This window comes from Polistes canadensis, unplaced genomic scaffold (genome assembly GCF_001313835.1).
Source record: "Polistes canadensis isolate GaletaPanama2010 unplaced genomic scaffold, ASM131383v1 scaffold_5, whole genome shotgun sequence".
Classification (NCBI taxonomy): domain Eukaryota; kingdom Metazoa; phylum Arthropoda; class Insecta; order Hymenoptera; family Vespidae; genus Polistes; species Polistes canadensis.
The window spans coordinates 1,650,445-1,670,435 of NW_014569552.1; the positions used below are offsets into that span (position 1 = coordinate 1,650,445).

Sequence of the window (19,991 nt, forward strand, 5' to 3'; positions counted from 1 at the left end):
ATACGCGTAAACTTGTATATACATACACAGATACGATTATATACATATATATATATATATATATATATTATATATGTATCATCTACACGTATCCCCGGGTAGATTACTATAAATGCACGCATATGTACGCGTGGTTGATTCCGTACGACACGGACGGAAGTAGCATAATTATACAAGCACGTAGCCTGCGAATTTGAGTAGATGCGAGCGATTCGTTTCAATCCAATTGAGCCAGTTAAAATATAATGCCGTCGATTATCATGATGTGGGACTCTATACGTATAGTAAAGAGATACTACAACTTATGTAAAGATAAATATAAACATATGAATGGATAAAGAAGTACAGTGAAATGAGAATTGATCTAGTATATGTATTCGCACGATCCTAACGTTCAAGTATTCTCTTTCTCTGACAATGAGTGAAGTTCGAAGGTAATTAGACGGTTCTCGTTCCATCGTCGATTCGAACTACCAAGTGAGTGTTAGATAAACGGGTACATATACAGGCATATACGTACATACAAACCGAGTCTTGATAATTAATGCCGTTGCAGTCAAATTGTGTTCGCATTATTCACTGTCCCCTTCCTCTTCCTTTTCCCCCACTATTTGGTCTGCTTGTCTCCTGATACTGTCTCCCATTGTCTTCGTATCCACAAAGATTAACTTAATCTTCTTACCCTTATTCCTAAGATGAAAATAGTAATACAGTGAGAAATTTTAGTGAAAATTTTCATCAGTTTAAAAAATTTCATCTCCTTTTAATATATAATATCTGATTTTCAAATACTTATATATAAACAAATAAATATTATTTAAATCAATTAAATTCATATAATTATGCTTCTTATTCTTCATAAATTATAATCTTCGATGATTTGATTGAGAAAATGACAGGTAAGTTTTAGAAACGATTTCATAGTCGGTTGGTCCGACCAAACGAAAGTGAAAGAGAACGAGTGAGTTAGTGACAGTATGCATGTATAAGAGAGAGAGAGAGAGAGAGAAATAGAAAGAGAGGAAGACAGAGACAGAGAGATAGAGACACTCGTGTGCGATGACGCGTTCAGTACAGGGTGCACTTTAGCCCCGGTCGATTTAACGAAATAATTCGATCGGCCTGACGAGCACTCGTCAGAGTTTGTGATTTTTTCCCTTTATTCTGTAGGTGCAATGTTTCGAGTTTAAGCAGAATCCTTCTCGGTGTCGGAATCCGAACAATCAATTGCAAACGGCAATGCATACGGTGTGCTGTATCGAAACGCAACCGCTGAAACACGAACGTATCCTACATTATTACGGATCGACGAGTTTGCACCCTATACGTTCAGCGTAATCAATTCCAATTCCCTAGCCAGTCCAACGTGACGGCAGCGAAATAATTTACGGATAATGAGGACGCTACGTGGTGGCCGAACGACCTACCTACCTGCCTGCCTCCCTGCCTGCCTGCCTGCCTACCTGCCTCTACTATGTTGAACGTCCTACGATGGACGGATGGGTGATACGCAGTTAATCAACTGGATGGACATGCTGGGACGTGATCAGTCCCGCAACCCCTACTGAAAAATTATCATCTACCGTGTTCAGACTTCGAAAGAAGAATATCCTTTGATTTTTATTTCACTCACGATCGTGTCATTGTATATATCCGCGAAGAATGCGAATTATCTCATACTATATTTCGCAAAACTTAAGAGAGAGAGAGAGAGAGAGAGAGGAGCAAGGTAGGATCTCCAAAAAAAGAAACGCGTCTTGTGTTTTTAATTTAAAAAATAAAATAAAAAAGGTGACAAGTATCTATGTATAATATTGAGATAAGGATGTGGTCTAATTATAAGAAAAATGTTTAATAATAATTTCATACAATCTTTTTTTTTTTTTACCAAATAATGTTGATATAAAAGTTATGTATAATAAAATGATATAGCTGCAATTTTAATATAAGTATATTCTAATTATATTATATATCGTTTAATAAACGAATATTTTTCATTATATAGTATAAATTAATAAACAACAGACAACCATTAATATTTTGAAACAATTTATATTAGATCGCTCGAAATTAATCGGATATATTTAATTCATATGAGAAACATTTGGTATAACATAATACAATGACTAAAAGTACCTTCGTCTGAGAAGCAACTATACATTTTCAACACCCCTCTAAAGTCACTTTGTATATACATATAGCTGTATGTATATATCTATATATACATATATTGCGTATAAAGGGTATGCCACGTTGAAGGAAGCAAGGGAATCTTATTAGAAACTCCTACCAGCTTAGTATCGATTCCGCATCAATTTGCATTGTTCAGGACGATCCGAGAGAAACTATTCAGCGCTTGGTCGCCACTAGTACTTTGGTAAGGAACGCGCCATCACCTTCCAGCGATGAAGAGAGGCTAAGGTTTCGAAGGTTTGGACTCGAGCTAGGAAGGAAAGTGCTTGTCAATATCATCCATTACCGCCGTGACTCCTTTATTACTATCGTCTTTCCTACTTGCTTCGTGATGCCGAACGACTTCGTATTGGCGATAACTGCGATGATAGTCTTGGCAAGGATGCTAACTCCTTCAGAGACTATACTAAAAGTCCTTAAAGACATGAACTATGAACTAAATACGGCAGACTCACCTAATCATCAATTATTATTATACATATGCCTATATAGGCACAATCGATATTTAAAGATAAAAAAAAAGAACTGAGTTTTTTTCATTTTTTTGTTATCAATAGCTATACACTCTAATACTCAATTGAAAATGAAATTTCATTTGAATTCTAATCATCGATTATTTTATATGAAATTAAAATATTTTTTTACTGTTAGTTTAATAAAAAATCAAATGTTTCTTGATTTATTGAAATCAAATATAATATAATTACTTAATTAATTTATTTTCCAAACAAGAACGTAAATAATGAGATTAAACATCATTTCGAATATTAAAACGATCTTTACTTCGAAAATTTGCAATATGTTTCCCAACCTTCTCATATAAATATATTTATCTACGTTAAAAGATTAAAGATCATATATTATAATATGCAGGTGTGTAACTATTAAAATACGATTGAACGCTTTCACGAAAGACCTACAAATGAACGTAAAATATACGTAACATTTCGTTTGAACAAAATTAGCGTATCAATGAGGAACAAATGCTGTGTCGTAAATATGCTGTGCGATCACGTATGCAGATTTTAAAGATCATTCCCAACGCCGTTTAGTCAAAAATACCGAATCGGTGGGCGTTGCTTTTTTTGTTGGGACGCAATAACGAAGCGAGGACAATATAAGAGTAGACGAGCGACTTGTACAAAGTGAAGAGCATATTTATTGCTGGCCATACCGTTGGTCCACTGGCTTGTGGTGGTGCCCTCAGGGACAACGTTGCTGTTCCGAGCCAAATAACACATACATAGATATACATGCGCGTATATGAACGTATATATCAGTAGGTATATACATTTTCGGACACACACACACACGAGAAACCAGCCTATCTCGCGGAAATGCCATTTTCGAGGCCCGACGTTCCCGGAAAGCAATAATACCGAAAGCAGTTTTAATAAAGGCTCAGCCACGATATATCGTGGCTACGCCCCACACCTGACCGAGCTCCTCTTTTGCCCTCCCTGCTCTACTATCATTCTCCTCATCCTCCTCCTCCTCCTCCTGTAACTCCCCCCTTTCATTCTATCGTCCATTCTTCCATCCAACAACACTTGCTTCTTTTCTACTCAACGTTCCGTTCACTTTATTCTCTCTCTCTCTTTCTCTCCCTTTCTTTCTCTGTCTTTTATTCCAACCACCAACATCATAATGATACAGATCCTTCTTGCGTTGCTTGTTGATTTCCAAATTTTTCAAACGAGTTTCTTTCCCTTCCTTCTTTCTTGCCTCTTGCCTTTTTCTTCTTCGCGTTCTTATCGTTCCAAGCATGATGATCGATCGACCTCGCGCGTTTATTATAAGAAAAGAGAGAGAGAGAGAGAGAGAGAGAGGGAGAGAGAGTTTCTGGAGAATTTATTTGAAAGCATCCACTCGATCTCCCAACGTATGATCTAAATTCGCGCATGAAAGATTGAATGTGTATGGCATTTAGTCGAAGTAATTCAATCACGAGGTTGGTAGGTTGGTAGATGGTATGCTATCGATAAACGAAGCAAGATAACGTAAAAGATAGGTACTATCACATTCGGGATATAGTCAGACACAACTCTCATAGAAAATAGCTATCTGATACACGTAGTAGAGACAACGCGTTGCACCTTTGCTGTTGGGTCATCACTTTCTCCGTGACTTCGATCCCGTTACTTAATTTCCTGTTTGCCTGTGCATTTTGTACGAATGACTTGGTCGCTCTACGGCGCGTGCATCATCCGCTAGGAACAGCAACGTTGTTGAAGGTACGAACTACCATCGATGCTACACTAGAGAAAGAGAGAGAGAGAGAGAGAGAGAGAGCGGGAGAGAAAGAGAACGTAGAACTCGCTCTCCTACGCCTTGAGCGTACCAACATCGAATCTAAATTGGAATCTGCTTGCCGGCTTCGAGTCTACACTTCGATTCATTCCAAGAGTCCTACACTATATACGTATAAAGCGTACGACACCTAATACCAATCCAGAAGAGAGAGAGAGAGAGAGAGGAGAGTGTCATGACTACACATCGAGAATAATATCAAAGCTCGATCGTTCTCATTCGTCGTTGAGGACGAGGAATCATATCGTTATCGGACGGCAAACCATCGAAATTCGTAGCTGGTAGCACCCTCGAAAGTCGGTGTCGTTTCTCAGTGAATTTAGCAATTCGATCCTAAACTCGTAGAACTTTTATGAGGGCGAGGTAGGACGAACGCATGAAACGCCTTGATATTTTTACCAAGCCGAAGAACGAGAAGGGAATCGAGCAGGGAATTCGACTGATTTATTGAGGTACCGATCGTGTAGAGAACGTGGCGGCTCCAGAAAACATCAAGTTTTCGATACTCCCCAACCGATACACCGTATTACATACCTATCCACCACCAACGTTGACATTTTTCGCGGGTTATAACCACGACGTGATCGCGAGAAAGGTTTTATTTCGCAACATCTAAGCGAAGAAGAATGAGAAAGTGAGAAACGAACGGCAACAACTTTCGAATATTGATCTATGCTCTGCGAATCGCTTTTCTCCATGACGAACTGAGCTTATTCAAAAAAAGTTTGATATAGGTAGACGTGGATGATATTATCAAATAAAGGTGCTAAGCTCTCCCTTTAGCCGGAGATCAAAGTAAGAGATTAAAATAGTTACGATAAATATTAAAATCAAAGTGTGGTACGATGTTAAGTAGTATAAGTTAATGATACATATTCAGATGCAATGCAACCGATGCGATAACTTGTTATCGCGTAACTTTTTATAAATACCATGAAAAAAAAAAAAAAAAAAAAATAATGAAACGATTTTAATTCGCTCTGCATATCGTAACCGTGCACCTGTATGCATTTTAAATATCAGTCATTGGTGTCGTGCCGATAATAAAAAGATCGAAACTACCGATAAGCGTGTCGTCTACCGATACCAATCCTATCGAGGATCGTAACCGGAGAAATTTCGCCGGCGATAAAATGCATTACAAAATGGAGAAAAATGTAATATGAATGTAAGCGACGTGGAAGGAGTGAACGGGCGAAGCGTAAATAGGAAAATATATATCGAACGACGAGTTGGTTGCAACGTAGACAAAAAACTAATCTACCCGCTGGGATAGGTAGGCAGGAAAAGAGAGAATGGAAGAGGAAAAAAAAAAGAAAAAGGGAAAAAAAGAGAGAGAGAGAGAGAAAGGGAAAGGGAGAGGAGGAATACAATCGTGCCGCTCACGCAGCGGAAAAAGTATTGTCACCGCTACGGAAAGTTTCGTGGTATATCTATAGTACGTAGAGAAAAACGTCGTAGAGAAATAGCAACGGCCCGGTCCCGTCATTCTCGAATACCTACGCGTTTTATAAAATGCAAGCGTATTTACGTATTTTTAGGCGCACCTGCGACCCACCCGGCCCTCTGTTATACAAGCGACAGCTTTATAATATACATTACAGAGAAAAAAGACACCTCCACCCTTCTAATTCCTCCTACTTTCATGAACGGACATTTTCTTATTTTCTTTTAAAGTATGATAAAACGATAACTTATCAAAATTAACTAGATTCCTAGAGTTTTTAATGTTATTTTATCGATAAGGCAAATGGCTGTTCTTTACGCCCTCTTCTCGATCCGCTATTTGACTCCTTTCTCTCTCTCTCTCTCTCTCTCTCTCTCTCTCTCTCTCTTTCTCTCTCTCCATTCTCCTATACTTTTTCTTCTTTTCCTTCTCCCGATTTCTTCGCGGTAGATCGACCAAATCTTTTTCAATCTCTTTTGAATCCTTTACCGGTAGAATGAGATTGGAGTTGGAAGGGAGAGAGAGAGAGTGAGTGAGAGAGAGAGAGAAAGAAAGAAAGAGATAAAAGGGATGAGAAAAGAAGGGAAGGATGAAGTAAATCTTGCAAAGGAGCGAGATGAGCGAGAAAGGTGCAGGATGGAAAAGTAGAAAACGAGTAGAGGCAGCGAAGCTGGTTTGGTATCTTCTGCTGCTGCTGTTGCTGCTGCTTACATTGTATTGGAGAAAGCCCTTATTTCTTTTCTTTTTCTTTTTCTATTTTTCTTCGTTTATTTTTCTTCTTCTTCTTCTTCTTCTTCTTCTTCGGATTATCGACAATCCTTTCTACGTAAATCCTTAAACGCATCATAATGGTACTCGCTTGGTAGTTATCGAGTCAAAAGTCCAATTTCCTTCTTTTTTTTTTTCTTTTTTTTCTTTTATTCTAATCGATCCTTCTCGTCGCGAATCGATCCGTCAGCATCACAAAATCATCGGCAAAGGAATCGAAATAGGTCGCGTTACTAGGTCGATTCGTAGCAAGACGATTTATTCGCGATCGGAGGTGAGTGCGAGAAAGCGATAAGTGCTCTTCAGTGTTGAATCTACGAGGAAGCTTCGATTCGTCCTCCCTATATACATAAGCTGTCAGGAGACTACGATGTAAGTGGTGGGGTTAGGGGTGGATTGGTTTAAGAAGGATAGAAATTTTCGCTAGTACTCGTTGAAATATTCGCTGAACGTGTGACATACAGCATCTCCAACTTTCTCTCTATCTTATGCTATCTTTTTCTCGCACGCACGTACTCTCTCTCTTTCTCTCTCTCTTTCGAGCGAACGAATGAGAACTCGATACATTTCGAGATACATTTTCGAAAATACTTTCACGCTTGGTTAACTTGGAGCTCTGACGTTATCGGCCCGAAGGAAGTCGTACCATTATATCATCGGTTATTGGTTCTCTAAGCCTCTGGAGGTTTACAAAAAATTTATCGATTCGCATCGGCCGATTTACGAACGCAAGGAAAAATGCCACTATTGCTTCCCGGCGTGCGTCACAAATATTCGCCAACTTTTTACGAATGGAAATAATACATTTTTCCTAATATTATCTTATTGTTATAGGAGAAATCATGAAAATAAAATAAATTAGAAATCAATTGTTACGAAAATATCCTCGTTTTTTTTTTTTTTATAATAATAACATTTATATAACTTATATCAAATCAATAAAAAATGTTCATGCATATATATACACACACGTCTTGAAGAAAATATCAATACTCACGTTTATGCTTCATGCACAACGCAAATCTTTCGCGGAAAAACACGGAGAGAACTTTGCAACGTGAGATGTTATTCTTGTTGAAAATAACAAGAGTTGCCTCGTTTTGTAGTCAAAAGTATAAAGATGAAAAAGTATGAAGAAAATCTTCGACAGTCTTCGTATACTATCGACAACGACTACGACAACGACAACAGCTACGACAATGAAGAAAAGTAGAAGAGCGGGGTGCCTGATTGTAAAGTCGAGCAAAGTTTTCCCAAAATCGAAAACCGAAGCAAGATACAACGTGATACACGTGTGGAAATATACGAATATGATATACCTATACTAGTACACGCATACTACATACGTGTATATATATTTATACATACACATAACCATACAAATATCCACGTTTAGGCGACGATAGAAGAGAGAAGAGTAGAGCCATGGCGTTCTACGTACGAGTTAGCCAAACTCCCATTCGATTCGAGCGACAAACTTTGCAAGCAGTTTGATCGCCGGAGTTACAGATTCACCGTAGAACTCCGAACTCCAAAGCGGGAATCTATTATCGGAGTAGCGTTTACACGTACACGTTCGTTTACGCGCCGTAGCAGAGTTAGCTATCGCGTTATAGTAGAAAACGAGAAGGTACTTGTTCTCTCTCTCTCTCTCTTACACCCACCTCTTTCTCTCACCCACCTCTCTCACTTTATCTTCTTTATGATCCACGCTTTCAGATTACCGAGTTTTAACGATACGTCGCGTAGCAGGGATCGAGATTAAGGTGAAAATCCAATTTTCCGCTAAATTGTATGCCATTATGAATAGGGAAACAGTACGTCGAGCTTTGTTGCGTAATGGACGTAACCGGTTAGTAAGTTAAAGTGAAAGTAAGAGAGAAAGAGGTAGAGAAGAATAGTAGAAGAGAAAGAACGGGGGGAGAGGAATAGAAGTAGGAGAGAACGAGTAGAAACATGCACGCACGTTAACGTAACTCTGACCTTATATAGCGTGTAACAAAATTAATATCGCCTATCCGCGAACGGAAAGAAACAAGATCAGCACACGCGATATTTGCCTTTCTTAAAAGCCATTATGTTTTTAAGCGAGACCCACAAGTTCAACGCTTTATCGTCGATAAAAATGAGTAATAGTAATGAGCACGAGCGTGACCAACTTTATCGCGAGTTTTATCATAAAGTATAACTGCGTTATGGTTTTTGATTCTCTATCTTTCGCGAAGAGATCAATCTTATTAAACGTAGCTGACTCTTTCTACTAACATACATACATATAGAAATTGAAGGTAAAAAAATCTTTGAGAAAATAACCACGAAAGGTCTCTTAAAAAATGTTATTCGTAGCTGCCTACACAATCGAGATAATTAATCGACTCGACCGAAATTTTTCAACAACGAAAAAGAAAAAAAAAAAGAGAAAAGGGTAAGGAAAAGGAAAAGGGTACAGGGGTGTTTCGGTTCGGGCACGGTTCTCGTAATTTTACTCGAATCCCAGGATAAACGGGGTAAAGCTTGAACGGTAGATGCGGGCTTCCTGGCAGATTCACGACGTAAATACATTTGTCTCTCTCTCGTACTAAGTGGCCCGCTGTCTCCGCGTTGCCGAATAAATGCCAGTGAAATAAAACTTCCTAGCTACACACAAACGCAATTACCAGACGTATCCTTTGCCCGAAGTTGAATGCCTGCTGTCGTAACAGGCCGAAAGAAACATTGCCATTCCTTGCTAGAACACATACGATCCTTGTCACCGTTCACCGTTGTCCTTGGCAGTCCTTAAAAACTGGTTACTTGGTATTCAATTTTTCACCAATAGGTACATTGAAACTACTGTATGCTTCTTCTTGCATCATTAATCTCTTGTTTTTCTATATCAAATTTAATAGGATATTACGTTTCAATTATATTATAGTTTAGATGAGATTAATATTCTAAAGAAAAATGAGTAAAAATATTAACTGAATAAATTACATATTAAAAGTAATAAGATAAGAATTTTTAAATTATGTACAAATCTAACGAAACCTATTTGATTCTATGCAATGATAAATTCAATATTTTTGACGATAGAAAAGTAAATTCTACATAGAGTAATGTCATAAAGGATCTTTGACGATACTTTCTCTTTAGTTTGGTACTCTAAAATCACATCGACGATTGGTCCTTTCACCACTTACGATCGTCGTGAGAAAAAGAGAATTTTAGTTCAAAGGATATCTCTATAAAGAGAAAGAGAAAAAGAAAAAGAGAGAAAGAGAGAAAGAGGGAAAAAGAAGGAAATAGAGAATAAAAAAAAAATAAAAAAAAGGGAACATTATACGTGGCTACTTTATATCGCGCCAAGCCACTTTAACCATATTTCCGGCCCTTTAAATTCCACGGATAATGAAAAAATACCAGAGAGTGGGTGGTTGAAGGAAAACGGAGAGGATGGAATATACGATAGAAAAAGATAGAAAGAGAAAATACAGAATAGAAAGTCGCAAGAGAGTACCGGGAGGCTAATATTTCGAGATTAGCTGAACGAAGGATGCAACGAACGCTCGGAGAACATCGAATGAACGAACGAAGGCAATAACCAATATCGCTCTGACCAACCTGCCCGTTGGCGAATATACGCCTCCGATATCCCAATAGCCTCGATGACCCGATATATATGGCGCGAGCATGTAATTATAACTGACGCTTTCCTATCTCGAAGCCCTAGATTGAACCATTTCCTTTACGATCAATATAAATTTCTTCATCTTTCGATTTTAAGAAAAGATTATTCAATGCAAATGCTTCGTAATATTCGATGATAAGTAAGTTTACGATCGATACAAGTTTCATCATCTATCGATTTTAAGAAATGACCATAAAATGCAAACGATTCGTAATAATTGATGATATGCAAATTTCATAAACAATTGAATAACGAATTTGACAAATTATATTATTCTTTTGGTTATTATTTGTATAATATCAAAATTTGTACAGTTATGCTCTTATATTTTCAACAAAAATTGATAATCGTTAAAAAAGAATTTTATCGGTTACCAAAGAGAGATTATAGAAAAAAATGTATACTACACTTGGGATAAATATTAAATTAAACAGAAAAAATCTTCATATATCGGTATGTGACTTCAAAGTTATACGGGACTATAAAATGGATTAGCAAATTTATTATATTTACAATCGTTTCTATAAATCTAAATAATAAATAAATTTGTTCGTTTTTCTCTTTTTCAACGATTCGTCCAATTATATTAATATCCCTGACAGTTTCGTTTAAATCAATATATCTATTAATTGCCTTGTTAGAATATCTTCGAAACAAAGAGACACATTGTGAGTATCGGTATTTGAAATATTTTGATCGAAAAATAAGTATTTGATCCTGGATAAAAATCAAAAGTCCAAAAGAAAAAGCTTGAAAGTTTATAAGCATTCACGAGCGAGAGATGGTTGCGTGTATCGTACGGGAAAACGCCGGATACACGAGTTGTCCATAGTACGTAATGTCGGCACGTAAACAAGAGAGTTAACGCGGTAATGAAAGTGCGATAGTGATTGAACGTCGTGCGAACGGTCGACTGCTAAAATACGATCAGCTATAAATTTTCTCTCTAAATTCCATAAATATGCAAATGTCATGAGAAATGGTGAGCAAAAGGATTCCTTTTCCGGAGTCTCGAAACTGTGACAATCGAAAGTAAGTATGAAAGGTTCTCTCTTTTCTCTACAAAATTTTCATAAGACCGTCAACCTGATAATAAAAACAAAAAGAATATCAAAAAATCAGTTTTATCGAGCGTGGTTACCGTACCAAGGAATATACGAAGAAATTTGATTTTTTCGTGAAATTCCTGCCACGAAATAAGAAGAAAAGAAATGTACGTTCGTGAAAGCCGAAAAAATAATACTATCGCGAAAGGAGGATTTTTTTTGTATAATCTCTAGAGGTGGTTATCAGCAACGTTCGAAAATGATGTCGTAGATCGTCTGGCTGTATTGTTAAGCGGTAAACGTACGTTTAATAGACGCTCTGTTGTGTCGGTTTCCTGGCATCGACGTCGGTCGCGACGCGTGACTCTTCGGCTCGAAACGGGCTGCACAATGCTGCACACATCGAGGTCCTATTTTTCGTGTACACGTAAAATCCATTTGGTCGTTCGACATACTAGCTTGTCACTCGGTGCAATCGCATTCTCCAACCTCTAACCAATCCCCTCTTCTCTATCTCATTCCCTCTCTCTTCCTGTCTCTCTAACTCTCTCTAACTCTCTCTCTCTCTCTCCTCGTTGTACCAACTACGGTCAGCTTTATTGTTGGTGCCGCTAGAATTCCGGCTTTCGCATCGAAACGAAGTGCAATTATTTTCGCCCACTATTGCGAGCTTTTTAATTGTCGACGTGTGCATCTCTACCGTGCTACAGAGAAATTGTATTAACCGTTATCCTCCTTCTATTTTTTTTCTTTTTCCCTCCCTCTCACTCTCTTTGTCTCTCTGTTATAATCGTAAGATAATATTTCTTGTATATTCGTAACATCAAAAATTTCTTGACAGTTTTTATATCAATTCTTTCATGAAAGTTTGTACTATCGGCAAGTGCAAAATAATAGAAACAAATCAATCGGGTCTTTAGACACGATCGGTACCTTCTCAGTAACGCGTTGTTTGTCCCTCCGTCATGACTTTATCCATGGAAACTGATCTTAAGGTATTAAAGGAGACGTGCTACCAGTCTTAGACCAGTTACGCTCGTTTATAGCCAAACAGATCCCCTGCAGAACGTACAGCGATTCCTTTTATCAGGATCCCCCTCGTTTATTTTCACGTAACGCGTTGCCCCGGCTTATTTCCAGACTCTCTTTCTCTCCTTTTCTATCTTTTTCTCCTAGAAGAAAGAGAAGTAACTCTTTGTATTCTCGGCGCATCGCGTAATACTATAGCATTACTGTGGATGTCTGAGCTTGCTAACCGGTAAATATGAGTTTTCACTTGGTGTACATGCGCCCGCAGAGTTGCCACAGACTGTCTAGGTGTCCTCCAAACAGCCTCCATTTTTACCTCGTTAATTACGATTATACTCGTCTCTGGAGGCACGTCTCTGAAGGAGAACGACGAGAAACTGAAGGAAATAAAATGTTTTATATTACTCGGACTATTCCTTTATTACAATAGAACGTTTCTTTTAATTTTGTTTTTATTTTACTTCCGCTTTTTATTATTTTTTTTTTCTTTTATCAAAGATTCGAAAAACTTTGCTATTATCAAATATTTTCAAAATCTAAAGTAGTCACGAAATTATGAACTACGGCAAGGCCAGACTCTATCTCATCCTTTTCATACTTGTCTCTGAAAGACCTGCCACAGGCACGTTTGTTCTTCAATTAATTGAACCATTAATATGCGCAAATGTCTTTCTTGGATTACGTCAAGAACTTCATCGAGACGCTAGAGTAAAACCTTTTTTTCTCTCTCAGTATAAATGATCCAAGATTTGAAGAATAGTAGACTATTTCTAGCTAATTAACGCATTCATTTTCTAAATTTATCGATCGATATAAAATATATTGTTCAAAGTATATGAAAATGTATATATTACTATTAAAAAGTTATCCCGAGAAATTTTTAAAGTGAAACTTATGTTTTATATTATAAAATAATATACGCATATATCTTATTTTACTCTTCCTAATCCCTAATCCCTAATTAAAAACTAGAATAAAAGCTTTGTAACACGTAATGGTTTTTAAACTATAAAATGCAAACTGGAAATGAAAAAAAAGAAAAGAGAAAGAGAAAATAAGCAGAAATAAAAGCAGATGAAATGAAAAACAAATTTTAATATTTTAACCCTTTGCGCTCGAGCGGTGCCTCTCAGGCACCACTGCATGTGATGCGATAACTCGAGCGGTGCCTGAGAGGCACCATTCAGATCGATGTGTTTATTAGTGTTTGACCTAAGGAATATCGCTTGAAAGATCTACTTGGCCTTTTGTAGGTCATATTGCGAGGTGTCTAAATGTCTTATCTCGGGTGACTCTCTATAGGAAGATGAAAGCTGTACCGCAAACTGTTTATGTCACGGACACAAGCAACCTTCACAGCTTTGACGACTTGGAATAATGCGGTAACAGCTCCCGTAAGAAGGATTCTACGAGGCGGTACTCAAGTCGTTATAAAAAAGCCCAATGTTATTGAAAATTACATCAAATTTATGAGCGGTGTTGATCGAGCTGGCTTCGACATATTGTTTTTTAAGAAAATCCGTAAAATGGTGACGAAAACTATTTGTTTAGGGTTTGGAGATCTGCTCCATCAATTCATATATTATTCATATAAATTAATACCATAATATAGTTAACTCCATACTACTTAAATTTTATTATATTTTTTATCACACACACACACATACCACCCACCCCTAAAAAAAGAGAGAAAATAAAAAAAGAAAAAGGAAAATAAACGTTATTGTAGTAAAAGTATAATAACTTCATAAGTAAATAGTAAACATAGCAAGAATGAAAGTAGGTAAGTGAATGGAGGTAAGGTTTCTAAGGTAAAGAGAATAATCTAGGATATCTAGAGTAGGCTCTTATGTCTTTTCGAGGTCAGGTTAGTTCGCTTCGATTCACGGAAGCAATATTTCCCCGAGACTTCCGAGTTACAGCTACCCTACCGGCAATTAGTCAGAAAGTGCCTGACAAGCTTTCTGCGCGCTCGCAAGCTAAGCTTAGCGAGGAGTGACCGGCCTTCTTCCTCTTCCCACTAACATCGCTCTCGATCACCAATTTATTACCACAATATGTCTCTTCTCGTATAACCGTAACGCGTATACGTTATCTCTCGTATACGCGTATTTATAACGAGACACCAGGCTGACGTTAATTCGCACGATTTATCGCGAGTATTTCCGATTAAATGAATCCAAATAATGTATTAGTGAATTATTACCGACGCGCATAAGCGAAAAGATCGGATCGAATGAGTTATCGGTATGAAAGGATTACGTTATAATAATATAATACAAACTAATCTCTTTGGGATCAGAGAGAAACAGAGAAAAATATAAAGGGATTTGTTTTTTTTTTTTTTTTTTCATTTTTTATGATGATTCTGTAACACACAAAAGAAGAGAGTAAAAAGAGAACGCTGAAGTTACCTAAGCTAAGTTTCTCAATAAAAAATACTTGCAATTTTACATAAAATTACAAAAAATAAAAAAGATAGATAAAACACATGAGTTATAAATTGTTGTGGAAAGACAGATATAAACACAATTTTATTTTTATTTTACTACGACAACAAAAATATATATTTTATTTAATCGAAAATCGCACATACACACACATTCGAAATGGATACTTCGGATAAGTGCTGTTAAGAAAGTCCCAATATAATATGACAGGTATATTTTATATACTATTTTTCAAATACACGTTTCGTATGGATCTACGTTGATCCTCGCGTTTGGATATATTCAAGAATATGTCTACTGTCTTCTCTCTACTAAGCCAACTGGCGTATAACGAACGGTACGATATCTACAGTCACACGGCACGATTCATATAAATTATCCAGCCTGACGTGATTTCGACCGAGCCGTCGCCTTTTCCTTACACGTCGAGTTAACTCGAAGATTTATCTTTTACGTTGAAACCTACGAGGCGCACCGACGGTATTCTTTATCACTACGGTGAGTCTGAAAATACGGAATAAATGAAAGTATACAGCTCATCGTTCGATCTTTATACAATATAATGGTTTTCTATCATGTTAGGAACTAATTAATAAAACATTAAGAATTTTTAAAACGACCCTGACGAGAAAGTTAAAACAGAATAGAAATAAATTGAATACACATGAACGAACAGAATATGCAATTAAATACCTCAAATGTTGTTCATTATTAATATGGTTATTTTTTTTTCTCTCTCTTTTTTATATATTTACATTTTATTTTACAAGGATTATTCTATTCCTAATGGCAAAGTAACTTGCCATTAATTACATTGTAAGTTTTGTCATACATACATTAAACATAATAAATATATTCTAAAATTATGGAAAATATTGCAAAAGGCTTTTCCGTATTAAATCTATTCAAACTTTTAAAGTAGTTGATTATTTCTATTTACGTTGGATAAGATAGCAAAATGTCTGTTAATAAAAACAAAATTCGCTTTTTATCTCATTTAAGCGCGAACAGAGATAAAAAGATAATTTATAATTCTATACTATAGAAAAATAACCGTGAGAAAAATACGTTTGATCTGGAAAGATTTCCAACTTATAGAATTGCTTAAACTAAAATACGATAAACTGTATACAAATGACATAGAGATTATTCATTATTAATGACACTTACGTATTTTGAACTAATATTTAGTATGGTATATTAAGCTAAAGTTATATTTGTAACAATATATATATACACAAACACGCACTTTACTATTACACACGTACAAATACAATTCGTAGAAGTAAGCTAGAACGTAAACGATACTCTCTATTCGACCGTATACGCGTCCCGTAAATTGCAGTGGCTTCGTTATTCCAATACCAATCCATTTTCGTGCAATGCATTTCATTAATTAACAATGGACACATACACGAGCGCGTGCACGCGTGGCTCCATCTACAAATACGAGGGGGAGAGAGAGAGAAAGAGAGAGAGAGAGAATAGAGCATGTTCGCCATTCGCTACGTCACACGACCAAATAATACGAGAATACGATCGTTCGCCACCTGAGAAACTGCCTTTGGGAAATCCAGGTTGTCGCAAAAACGCTAATAAATTAGTTCCGATGCATTACGGTCGGGCGCTTTGTTCTTTGAGGATTTGTACACATCGTTAATTAACTTTACGATGGAAAGAGAAAGGAAGTGAGATGGACGTAACTATAATATCGTATCTATAATACTTAGAAAGATAGAGAGAAAGGAACTCGATCGATTTCAAAACATAACGAAAGAAAATGAGTTTCTCTTCGTATTATATTCCAAGGAAACTTTGTGGTCTTCTTTTCCTATAAAATTCTTCCTTTGCTCTTTCCCTTTCTTTCTTTCTCCCTCCCTCTCTCTCTCTCTCTCTTTCTCTCTCGCTTTCTCTTATTTCAACAAAGTTGCAGATGCCGGATCTGCGCGGGCAATCCTCTCGAAAGAAAGAGTTAAGAAGCAAGAAAGAAAAGGTAGGAGAGAAGAAAAGACCAACAGATATTACTTTTTCTCGTTATCGGTTAATTGGAATCACAAGATTCTCGATCGTTCAAGAAGATCGAAGCCAAACGTGGCTTATTCCACGATTTAGAACATCTAACAGGAACGAACAAGCTGCTAATGGAAAATGCAATTACCAAACATCCTGAAACCAATTCTCTTGACAGAATGATTGTATCCTCTGTTTAGAACTTGGTCATATATCTTAACGATAAAAGACCAATCGATCGAACGTACTTGACCCTTTTTGCTCCACTATCATTTTATATCATCAATTTATGTGAAGATGGCAAGAAATCGTCATTGATAAAAACTATAACGACGATAAAAGAAAATAATTCAACAAGCTGGTTGGAGCATACATAAATTATTAGCACTCATATTGGTATTAAAACTAGCTGACATGCTTATTATTCGATCGTTCGATAGGTCTTTGTTACAAGATCACATGACCTAACATAAGTACATGGTAAAGTTTCCTCGTAAGCACGTTCTCGGTATCCGAAAGAGGATCCTGTATCACTCTATGTTCCTGAGAGAATATTAGCTGAGTATTAACCCAAAGGCAATCAATATTACCTGTGTTAATTAGATATCTATCTACTTAGTTACGTTTTCGAACAAATTATCGATTTGATAATTAAAAACACAAATTATTATGTGTTCAATATAATTGAGATATTTTTGCATCATTGATCGATATCCACAATATATATATATATACATATTATTTTATATATATATATATCATTTACTCTTGCGAGTACTTTAATGATTCAACGTTAAAACAATGATTCGATAAGTCCTCTAATTAAGATCTTCGAGTACAAGAGAAGCTTGTCCATCGACGGTCTTTATTCTAGGAGGACAATGGACTTCCTCGTCCATAAAAGCCTCATATTTCCGTTGGACGACTATATGCGGCTTTAACGATCGATCCGTTAAAGAAAATTTCACTTCGTCTTCTTGCGAAGCCGTTTCTTCCTTTTTCTCTCTTCCCTCTTTAAAGTCCCTCTACCTCCTATCATTGTTTTCCTTCCCCTTTATTCTTTTCCTTCTTATTTACCACGCCAAATAACTCCTTTTGCGACGTAATATCGTTACGGTTATGTAGTTTCACCGATACGCCGGGTCCTTTATTCCATTCTGCCGGATCCAGACCTTCCTCGTTGCTACACCCACCCTTCTCGATTCACCCCTCATCCCTTTTCTCCTGTCTCGTCCATCTTTCTCTTTTTCTTTTTCTTCGTTCTTCCCCTCCTTTTCTCCTCCTTCTCATCCTCCTCCTATTACTTCTATATTTTCTACTATCTTCCACAACGACCTATTCTTTTTCTGGCAAAAATACAAAAACGGCCGCTGACACGAGATTCGAACGATATTCGACTTCTCCATCTGAAATTGAACGATTTGTCGTACGGATATTTTTGAACGCATCCTACGTGAACTTATTTGAAAAACTATATATATATATATATATACAGGTTATTAGAGGTTTTTTCGTACAAACGTAACCGTAGTTTAGGCTTTAAAATAAGAACAAAATATTATATAAATGTAGGGTATTTAAAACTTTATTTAAAAGTCATAAAATAAATTGTAAGACTGTTCAAGTGTGCTATTCAAAATGTTGCTCGCCTACGGAAAAAATACAAGTTTGATACTGTTGTAGTATGTTGTTTATGACATGGTGAATTTCTTCTCGGTTTCTATTAATTTCTGCAACTGTATCCCTAATTTGTTCTACCATAACATCAAGTGTAGTTATCTCAGTTACATACATTTTTTGTTTTAATTTCCTCTACAAATAAATCTAGGCGGTCAAACTATTGTTAAGAGAAGAATACGTTGAATACGACTATAATCGGCACTCGTGACAAAAGAATTATTTATAAAAATAGCAAAATTTATAAATATGTACATAATTGAATACCCATCATAAATTAAATACCGTATATATATTTTTACTTATATCTTGGAGAGAAGAGAAGAGAGAGAATTAAATACACCAACTTCGTTAAGTATCCCATAGCATGCAGCAATTGGTATTGTCCCAAGTATGTCAAAAAAATAAAGAAAGAAACGAGAAAGAGGGAGAGAAAGAATGAAAATACATATGCTTAAATAAATATGTACATAGTCATTTTGAAAAGAGAACAAAAACAGTTTGTCTTTTTTTTTTCTGGCATTAGTACGATCGAACGATACATTTTTATTCTTCGATTCTATTCCCGATGGAACATGCCGAGAAAAACTCTTCTCGAAAGTGCTTCAGATCGATTAAAAAGTAACGCCATCGTACATCTTTAACAGGGGAAAACACTCGGACGCGATTCTACCGCTCGAGATCGATTTTGAACGCGGTACGTAGGTACATGCATAAATGTATGCACGTGGATAGTTGACACGTTTACGGACTCTCCTACATATCCTCGAGATCTTGATTATTCGAATGCAAATTTTGCGAACTCGCGACGATCGCCGCTCGATGTGCTGCTTCACTTTCGCAAAGAAAAATAGAAAAAAAGAACTAAAATAATCTTCGTATATATTTATATGCATCATTTATGCATCTTTGCTTTAAAATACTTTAATAACAAATACGTATCAGACTTACTGCGTATTTTAATCAATTTTGTTAAACATCTAAAGATAGAGTACTTTTTTTTTTATCCCGTAAATACTTTCATAATACTTTTTATATTTACTTTTAATAGCGAATATATTTTGTTCTTAAAAAATCTATAAAAACGCATCATTTATTAAAAAGGATTAAAAGAAGTAGGCGAAAAAGAATAAAACGAAAGTAAAAAAAGGAAATAACGACGAGATGGTCTCGAACGTTGGTTCAATGCTAACGACATTCTAACGGGTGTCCAGGAAAAACATGGACTCACTTCGCGTGCAGACGACGATTTACGAGCCAACAAGTTCGCGCTTCTCGAATTTCCAAAGAGTTTCGTATGACGTAGGAGGTGAACTACGTCGAAGGCGGCTTGCGGCATAAGCCACCTTCCTTCCTTCCTTCCTTCCTTGATCTAACCACCCCTCCTTTTCATC

The 19,991-nt window shown here is 36.5% G+C and overlaps 1 long non-coding RNA gene across 1 annotated transcript; it reads right to left on the minus strand.

The window, feature by feature from the left end:
* Window positions 1-537: 537 nt before the first annotated feature.
* LOC106787949 lies at window positions 538-12,816 on the minus strand. The gene is made up of 3 exons (XR_001381854.1): window positions 12,688-12,816; window positions 12,365-12,603; window positions 538-690 (listed from the first exon to the last, which is right to left on the minus strand). It is a non-coding gene; the product is annotated as an uncharacterized LOC106787949 (long non-coding RNA).
* Between the last annotated feature and the right edge of the window lie 7,175 nt (window positions 12,817-19,991).